Consider the following 9,668-nt stretch of genomic DNA (forward strand, 5'->3'; position numbering starts at 1 on the left):
TAGTTATACACTTATAACAACGAAAATTGAGGAAATTCTACCATCGTACAGTAAGATCCCCGGAATGCCCACGCAACCCACATTTTTTGTGTGGCAACGACCTCCTCAACAGTCCTAAAGTTGAGCAGTTCTCTTCCCCAGGGATTTCTTACCTCCGGGTCTTGTATTTTTTATTTGCTGGAGTCTTAATTATTTATGTGTTTTTGACTTAGAAATTTTTTTGACTGCAGCTCCCGCGCGCTGCTGCTGCCGCGTGACTGACCTAGGCTACCACTGCGCAGGAGTTTGAGTTTCGACTTCCCCTCATGGCCCCTCCGAAAGCTCCACCGGAGGGGATCGATCCTCAACAGGCTTTCTCGACCTTGATTAAATCATTGCCCCCACAGCGCCCCCGACCAACAATTTCGAAATTCATCAAAAAACTAGATGTTCTTCAAGAAGTCAGCCTGCCTCCAGTTCTTCCACGCATGGCTGCTTTGTCCCTGGCAGAAAGAGGACTTATAGATCAATTCATAGGCCTCTGGCCTTCTCTAAAAACTGTTCAAAGATGGGTTGAAAGAAACTGGTCCAACAAAATACAAGGGAAATTCTCCATCAGATTCTGCGGGAAAGGGTACTTCACCTTTCACTTTGAAACCAAAGACGATAAGGATCTTATTTCCAGAAACGGACCCTATTTCATGGACTCAAGGGGCTTGTATCTCAACAAATGGACCCCAGACTTCGATCCAGAGCTAGATGTTCCTAGTGCAGTACTAGTCTGGGTTCAGCTCCCTCACCTCCCTCTCTGTCATGCCCCTACACCTGTGGTAGTATTCCAACCACTTATAGCGAGGTGCAGCACCACCGAATGCTTTCTTTTCACCAATACTAACATTCATGGACTACGCCTAATTCACTTGTCCTTACTTAGTTTGTGTTTCGCAACCAAGTAAAATTATGTTTATCCTTTATACTAATGAACACCCATACTCATTCATTATCCACAGCAATTATAAAAGATAACAACAATTGCACAGTATAAAGGGAGGGGAAACTCCCTGAACAATGAGTCTGCCCAACAATATATAATAATCAGTCTTTTTTGATACTACAATCATCAAAAGTAATGCTTGGCAAATTCCAAGCCAATACTTAGCTTCTTTTTACAATACAGGCAAATCAGCCTTTTACAATAACCTTGTGCATGCCTTGCACGATGGGTGGGTGCTCACCCAAGCCACCAAGACACCCTCGTCAATCCCGGCACAAAACTGCACTTTAGAAAACCTTGGGCACACCTTTCCCAACCTTCTACCAACTCTAAGTATCACCAAGAGAGCGCCTTCAAGTAATGCGCATGAGCTATGCGCTTGTCCTTTCAAAACTGTGCATTTGTTTTTACCCTTGAGCTCTTATGCGAAGTTGTCCAAGTTTTTTCGATGTCCAAATGAGGCTCCAACGCATGTAATATATATGCGTATCAATGTGGGTGGTGGCTCTCCAGCCGACCCCCAAAACTGTGTTTGCGCACCCCTTGTGAATGCCATATGTATGTTGGCTCGCCCACACTCGCAAGTCGACCTCTGCCCATACTTCTCCACGCTCATCGGGTATAAGTCACCATCGCACTTGCCTTAGTCATTTTTATTATTTTCGCACGTAGCTCGCCTTATCATTGCATCTCTGCCCGCGCTCCACCCGCGTTCGGTCGTGCACGCCCTCTGTCGCATTTCCCGCCCGGGTCGTGCACCGTGCGCCCATGCTTGTTCACCGCACGCCCGCGCTCGTTCACCGCACGCCCGCGCTCGTTCACCGCACCTACGCCCATGTTTACTCCAACCACGCGCCCTGCCCGCTTGTGCGCCCGCGCGCCCTCGTGCCCGCGCTGGGTTAAAACTCAAGGACCTTACATCCTCCTCCACTTGAAATCGTTGTCGTCCTCGACAACATATCATCTCGGTAGCCATCCACCAAGATCATCACTATCCATGATGTCAACTCCTCCACATAAGGCAAACATCTCTGCAACATATGTAGAAATCCATCTCCCTCATGTCTCACCTTAGTGACCAACTGCCACCAAGTACTCCATACCAAGATATACACCTCAACGGTATGTCCTCCATCAGATATCATCTTGATCCATGATCATCGACCCTTCTGCCACAATCTCCACTGCAACATCTCGTGTCGACGTCATCATGTGTCTTTATGTGAACCTCTGTCATGATACTCCAACCAAGGATAATTTTAGGGGCGAATGTTCGCCCTTTGGCGAAATTAAGGGGTTTTAAATTTTTAGTGGGCGAATATTTTGTATCATAGTACATTTTTACAAATCACCTCAAATAGCCCACCTTATTTTAAGGGAGAGGGTAAAAAAGGTAAATTTAGCCCTTGAAATTAGGAGTTACAACCTTCCATTCGCCCATTTTCAAGAATAGGTTTTATTTAAGTGAATCCATTCGCCCATTTTCAAGAATAGGTTTTATTTAAGTGAATCCTATGGGCCAAATACCATATTTATAAAAGAGGTATGGTAAATTAATAAAAATATAAATAAATGAGAGGTATGGTAAATAAATAAAACATTTTTTATATTTACTCCATAAGTAACCTTATATACATGTAAGGGTGTAAACAAATAAAAATATAAGTAAAGTGGAGGTATGGTAAATAAATAAAATGTCTTTTTATACTTACTCAAAAGGTATGGTAAATAAATAAAAATATAAATAAACTAGACGTATCGTAAATAAATAAAACCTCTTTTTATATTTAGTCCATAACCCTCGTTCTATTTATGAAGGCTCAAGAAAGAGGTTTTATTTAAGTGAATCCTATGGGCCAAATACCATATTTGTAAAAGAGGTATGGTAAATTAATAAAAATATAAATAAACTAGAGGTATGGTAAACAAATAAAACATTTTTTTATATTTACTCCATAAGTCACCTTATATTTACGAACACTCAAAAAAATGGGTTATATTTAGGTGAAACCTATGGCCAAAATACTATGGGACAAATACCATGGACTAGATTGTTATTAATACCATGCAAAAAACCATTATTAACCCTAATATTAGAATTAATAAAAATAAAAATGGCACATGGTATTGACCCATGGTATTCACCAAAATGGCACATGGTATTGACCCATGGTATTCACCTGGAATGTAGCCTATTTAAATGGGGGAATTAAACCAGCATGTAGCCTATGCTAAGATTCACTAGGACTTTACAAAGTTTTATTATTTAGTGAAAGACTCGCCAAGATCTTACAAGATTTTATAATTGAGTAAAATATTCGCCATGCCTGGGGAGAGATTCGCCAAAAAATTATATATACATATTATATTATTGATAAAATCGCCTTTCATTTTTCCTATATACCATGGAGATTCGCCCATTTATTATATTTATAAATTTAGGGGGGGTTCTTAAAATTTTCCCTGACTCCAACACAATGTTAACATATCTCTACACACTTCGCGACCCCATGTCTGAACTAGTTGGGTAGCTAATCCAACTGTCACGCTCAAACCATGAGAGTGAACATCCTCATGCCATCACCAGTTGTTCCTCAAAACATCCTGCCACATTCTTGACTCATCACTTGAATCTATCTCCATAATCCATGCTCAGGTCCATGGAAACTCCATCCATCTCATCTGCAACATGTCATGATGCTTGATGCCAAGCCATCCCTACATCATCAGTCATACCTGCTCCACATGTTTAGGGACTCACTGCCATGAGCAGCTAATAATGAGCCCCATCTTCTCATCCATCTAAGAATATGTAGAGGGAGTAGAGCCTGAAGGCTCTCCCTCACTAATCAATTCGATCCATCTATCAGGATCCTCAATCTCCATCCTTTGTAGATAAGCAACCCGGTCTTCCTTCTGGACATTCGACCTCACATATACCTCCTCATCATCATCATCATCCTCAACCAACTCTAGCCTTATTGACAAATCCAAGATGATATCTGAAAGTGATCTGATGACCAATGACTGCTCGGTAAGCTTTTCCTAAACGGTATAAAATCACTTACTCATGTCTCCCATTCTCTTCTCATCCTCCATTTGCATCACTCCCAATTTACAATCAGGCCTTGTCACACCAATGGTTGGCACACCAATGGGTACATCTTCCCTTCCATCGTAAATGTAGAGTTTCTTCAAATGTGGAACAATCATAGCATCAAATTGTTTCATGAATTCCATCCCCAATACAACTTCATAGTCATCAATCTGCACTATAGTGAAATAAACATTCCCTGTCCATTCACCAAGTGTAGTGTCCACCCTCTCAGCTATACCAAGAATCTCAATAGGAGGAGAATTCACTGTCTTCATTTGTGCCTTTGCTGGTACAAATTTCAGCCCAACTCTTCTCGCAGTATCTTCACCCATGAAGTTGTGAGAAGCCCCACTATCCACCATAGTGAGTACATCAACACCTCCAACCTTCATTCGAACATACTCCAATCTGTTCCTCTCAGGATCCCTCCTAGAGACCACCTCCGTAGTAGCAGAAGCACCAAGTATCTGCATCATCCCCACAGAAGCACCTTCATTCTTCGCATCAGATTGTGCAATAGCAGCCACCTTTGGTCTAGAAGGACAATTCTTCACCGTGTGTGGTCCAGCACATATCCAACACTTCAAGGCTTTCTTCGTCTTCGAACTATCATCTGATTTCGAAGCATCATCCTTCTTCTTATCTTTCGGTTTATCGGACTTCTTCTTCTTATCATCAGAAGTCTCATCATAATGCTCCACCAACCTGTCAACAGCAGCAAAAGCTTCCTCAAGTGTCCTAATCTTCTGCCTCTTCACTTCATTGCATGCCCAAGGCTTCAACCCAATAATGAAGTTGAACACCTTGTCCCTCTCCGCCATGTCAGGAAGTTCCAGAGCTGCACTTGCAAACTCCCGCTGATATGCTTGTAGGCTCCCGGTCTGCTTTATGTACTTAATCTTCGTCCTTGCTTCCCATGTTTCATCCTGAGGACTGAAATGGGTCTGCAAATCCTTCTTCATGTCATCCCACGAAGTAATGTCATCAGCACTGCCATTGGCAATCTGATCCAACCTCCTTCGCCACCACATCTTAGCATCCTTTGTTAAGAACTGAGCAGCTACCTTGACCTTTGTCTCATCATTAGATATACCCAACTGTTCCAAGTATTGCTCCATGTCCCATAGAAAGTTGCCAAGAGTCTTTGCATTCCTTGTGCCATCATAAGATTCTGGTTCCTTGACCTTCACATGGGGCACTCCTCCACCTGAGTTATGCCTCACGACCTTCTTCAACACCATGTTCTCATCTTTGGCTTCGTCAAGAGATTTCTTCAAGTTCACGATCTCTGCAAGACCCTGATCCCTTGCTTATTCAACCTCCTTGACCCTTATTTCAAGTTGTGTACTCATAAGATCAGTGTACTCATATTGTGTCCGGAGTTCATCGTGTTGCGTTCGGAGTTCATCGAGCTCTTCCTTCATCTTCGAATTGGCCTCTTGTTCTTTAACGAGCAAGTCCATCTTCTTATCCCAGGAAGTCTCCATAACCTCCATTCTCACCAACACTTTCTCCATAAATGTGGTGGTAGCATCCTGCACACCATGATGACTAGACCCAGCCTGAGATTCAGCTACCATCTCTAACAACTTCTTTTTTGCAATCTAGTTTCGACCATCCAATAGCTTCACCAAGATTCCTGCAACCCAAGTCCTTGATGCAAAACTCATCAGAAGTGTTTCACCAACCTCTTTCACCTGCAAGTACCTGCTTCACTGTTACGAGCAACCCTGCTCACCAGCTCCAAACCAATTGTCAGGGTGTGTATCAGCTTCAATGCTTCAACACCTGAACCTGTTCACGAGCAGCTTCAACCTTTAATATTTTGAATCAGCTTCACCTGTCATGAGCAACCCTGCTCTGATAACACCTGTCACGATAGTGTAGTGGGATCAGCACTTCATTGTCAACCCGGTCATCAACCTGCTCTGATACCAACTGTCATGCCCCTACACCTACGATAGTCTTCCAACCGCTTATAGCGAGGTGCGGCACCACCGAATGCTTTCTTTTCACCAATACTAACATTCATGGACTACGCCTAATTCACTTGTCCTTACTTAGTTTGTGTTTCGCAACCAAGTAAAATTACGTTTATCCTTTATACTAATGAACACCCATACTCATTCATTATCCACAACAATTATAAAAGATAACAACAATTGCACAGTATAAAGGGAGGGGCAACTCCGTGAACAATGAGTCTGCCCAACAATATATAATAATAAATCTTTTTTGATAATACAATCATCACAAGTAATGCTTGGCAAATTCCAAGCCAATACTTAGCTTCTTTTTACAATACAGGAAAATCAGCCTTTTACAATAACCTTGTGCACGCCTTGCACGATGGGTGGGTGCTCACCCGAGCCACCAAGACACCCTCATCAATCCCGGCACAAAACTACACTTTAGAAAACCTCGGGCACACCTTGCCCAACCTTCGACCAACTCTAAGTATCACCAAGAGAGCGCCTTCAAGTAATGTACATGTCCTTTCAAAACTGCGCACTTGTTTTTAACCTTGAGCTCTTATGCGAAGTTGTCCAAGTTTTTTTGATGTCCAAATGAGGCTCCAACGCATGTAATATATATGTGTATCAACATGGGTGGTGGCTCTCCAGCCGACCCCCAAAACTGTGTTTGCACACCCCTTGTGAACACCATATGTATGTTGGCCCGCCCACACTCGCAAGTCGGCCTCCGCCCATACTTCTCCGCGCTCATCGGGTATAAGTCACCATCGCACTTGCCTTAGTCATTTTTATTATTGTCGCACGCAGCTCGCCTTATCGTCGCATCTCTACCCACACTCCACCCACGTTCAGTCGTGCGCGCCCTCTGTCGCATTACCTGCCCGGGTCATACACTGCGCGCCCATGCTCATTCACCGCATGCCCGCGCTCATTCACCGCGTGACCGCGCTCGTTCACCACGCGCCCGCGCTCGTTCACCACACCCGCGCCCATGTTTACTCCAACCACGTGCCCTGCCCGCTTGTGTGCCCGCGCTCGGTTAAAACTCAAGGAGCTTACACGCTCCATTGCTGGGGAGATGAATCTGTTTGCGCCATCGGGAATGCAGTCGGCAAATATATTGTTCGCAGTGAACTAAAAGAAAATATGCAAGCCTGTGCGCGGATCTGTGTTGAAGTGGACCTTGGCAAAGGCCTCCCGGAAGCCATCAAGCTCAAAGTGGACGACTGGAGCCATATTCAGCAGCTGGATTACGAGCAGATCCCTTTTAAGTGTAAGGTATGTCATGAATACGACCACTTTGCCAATAGATGCACTAAGCTTATCAATGTAGAAAATGGACCACAAGAAGAACAATGGGAAATGGTAAAAAAAAAGAAAATAGCCTCTTCAGTAAAAACTCCCCTTGATGCAGGCCCTTCGGCCTCCTCTGCAGCTCATCCCACCCCTTCCTCCCCTGCCCCCTCTAAGCCTCCTCCCCTCTCCTGTCCTCAAACCCTCCCCTCATCCAACCCCTTCTCAGTTCTTTCCCCCCTTCATCCCCAGGAGTCCCCTCTCCCTGAAATCCAACACCAGGACACCATCAAATCCTCCTTGCCCCTTATCATCTCCTCTCAGCCTCTTCTTGATCCTCCCCTCAACATAATTACTAGGAGCTCCTCCAAAGATCACGGGGGCTCTAGTGAATCCTTCAAGAAACCTGGGCCGGACAGGAAATCTGCCAAGCAGCATCGAGATGAGAGCGCACAAAAAGACATAGCAATAGGAGCGCAGACACCCATAGAAACTTACATTCTGGGGCATCATGACAAAGAAGCAACAAACAAGGACCAAGGGGAGCGAGCCCCCCTTGGTCCTAGGCCCTCGCTATTCCAGAGGCTAGTACACTTGATTTTAATAGATAATTTACCTTTATTGGGTGATGAAAAGCATTGTGGCTAAAGCCTTGGCAACCTCTTTCGTAAATGTGTATATAATTTCATTTTTTGATGGTTGAAGTGGACTGTTCTGTAAATTTTTTTTATTTTTTTTTAATACGATAAGGAAGGTTTGAGGATGGAATTAGTTTTTAGAAATAAATTATTTCCAAAGATTATGATAATAACATTTTATTGATATCTCAGATTTTAAGATTTTATGTTTTTGTGAATCATGATATCAGATTTTATGTTTCTGTGAGTTATGATACAATGTTCAGATTTTTTTTAAGAAATTATATGGAAAATAAAAAGTTGAAACATTTGGAACCTAGATGTGTAAATTATTTCAAATCTGAAATAATTTTGGTTCACATAATTTTGATAATAATATTTTATTATATTTATGGCTGGTTAATTGGCTATAATTTTTTTTTGGTTAAACAAATTTAATTTATCCAAAATTTAATATGGTGAAATAAAATTTATTTTTTAAAATCAATTTATTTTAATAATTGAAATATTTCACTTTTTACTATAATTATTACTGATTTCGATATATTGCATTATTAATTATTACTATATTGTTTACATTCTTTTTATTTTTAAAATAAAATTTAAATTCATTTATCTCAATAATTGAAATATTTCATTTTTTACTGTAATTATAGCAGAAATCTTAATAGGGATGATGGTTGGAAATTGAGTAAATGTTAGATTCCAGCGCTCCCCTCTATCTTCCTACTCTTCCTTCCTTTCTTCTCCTTTCTCCTTTTTAATTTATCTATTTATTTTTTTTTAATTGATTAACTAAACTAAATTACGTATGCACTTAATAATATTTAATGAAGATTAAATAATTTTCTAATCCTTTAACTATAGTTATATAGTTTATCCTGCTTTGATTTTATTTTTTATTTTTATGAAATTTTGAGAGTTTCTCTAAATTTTTTGTTTGTTTGTTTTTTTTATAGAGTTTGTTATAGTATTTCAATTCTAAATAAAGTACTTTATAACAACTAATAAATAATTAAATTTCTAAATGGACATCTAATTTTTTAATATTTTATATTTAGTTTTATTTCTGATAGCTAGTTTTTAACGAAATATATTTTATTATTTTAATAAATAAATATTCGTCTTCAATAATTAATATTATTTTACTTATCTAATTAACTAATTTAACTAATGGACCACATTAGTTCGTTCGTCGACCAAATCCTATCAATGTGATTAATCGAAAATACCTATTCTATAAATTATTAAAATTTAATGTAAAATGAGAGGGCGATCGATGTCGTAACATGTGAAAATGAAAGATTGCTCATTATTGACCGAGTTGTTCATGAATGATGTATTGTTTTTTACAAAAGTGAGAGTACAAAACTTTTGATCTGGACAACCTTCTTTATTTTTTTTAGAAATTAAAAAAAAAAGGTAATGATTAAAAGATCCATAGTTTTTATTTTAGTATATTTTAAAGATTCTATAAATTAGCTTGGGAAATAATAGAAATCCGGATAAGATTATGATAAAATTTGGCAGTTTTAAAATATGAGAAAAGGGTTAAAGATTTTGGATGCCACAAGGTTACACAAGGTTATTAATGGTGATGAATCTATTTCTACCATAAAAACATGATTCAACACTTCAGCGTTATTGTCTAAACAAATTTGTGACATCAATATATCTTAAATCTAAATATT

The sequence above is a fragment of the Pinus tabuliformis genome, chromosome X (genome assembly GCF_031772625.1).
Source record: "Pinus tabuliformis cultivar Carrire ecotype Pingquan chromosome X, CPIR1, whole genome shotgun sequence".
Classification (NCBI taxonomy): Eukaryota; Viridiplantae; Streptophyta; class Pinopsida; order Pinales; family Pinaceae; genus Pinus; species Pinus tabuliformis.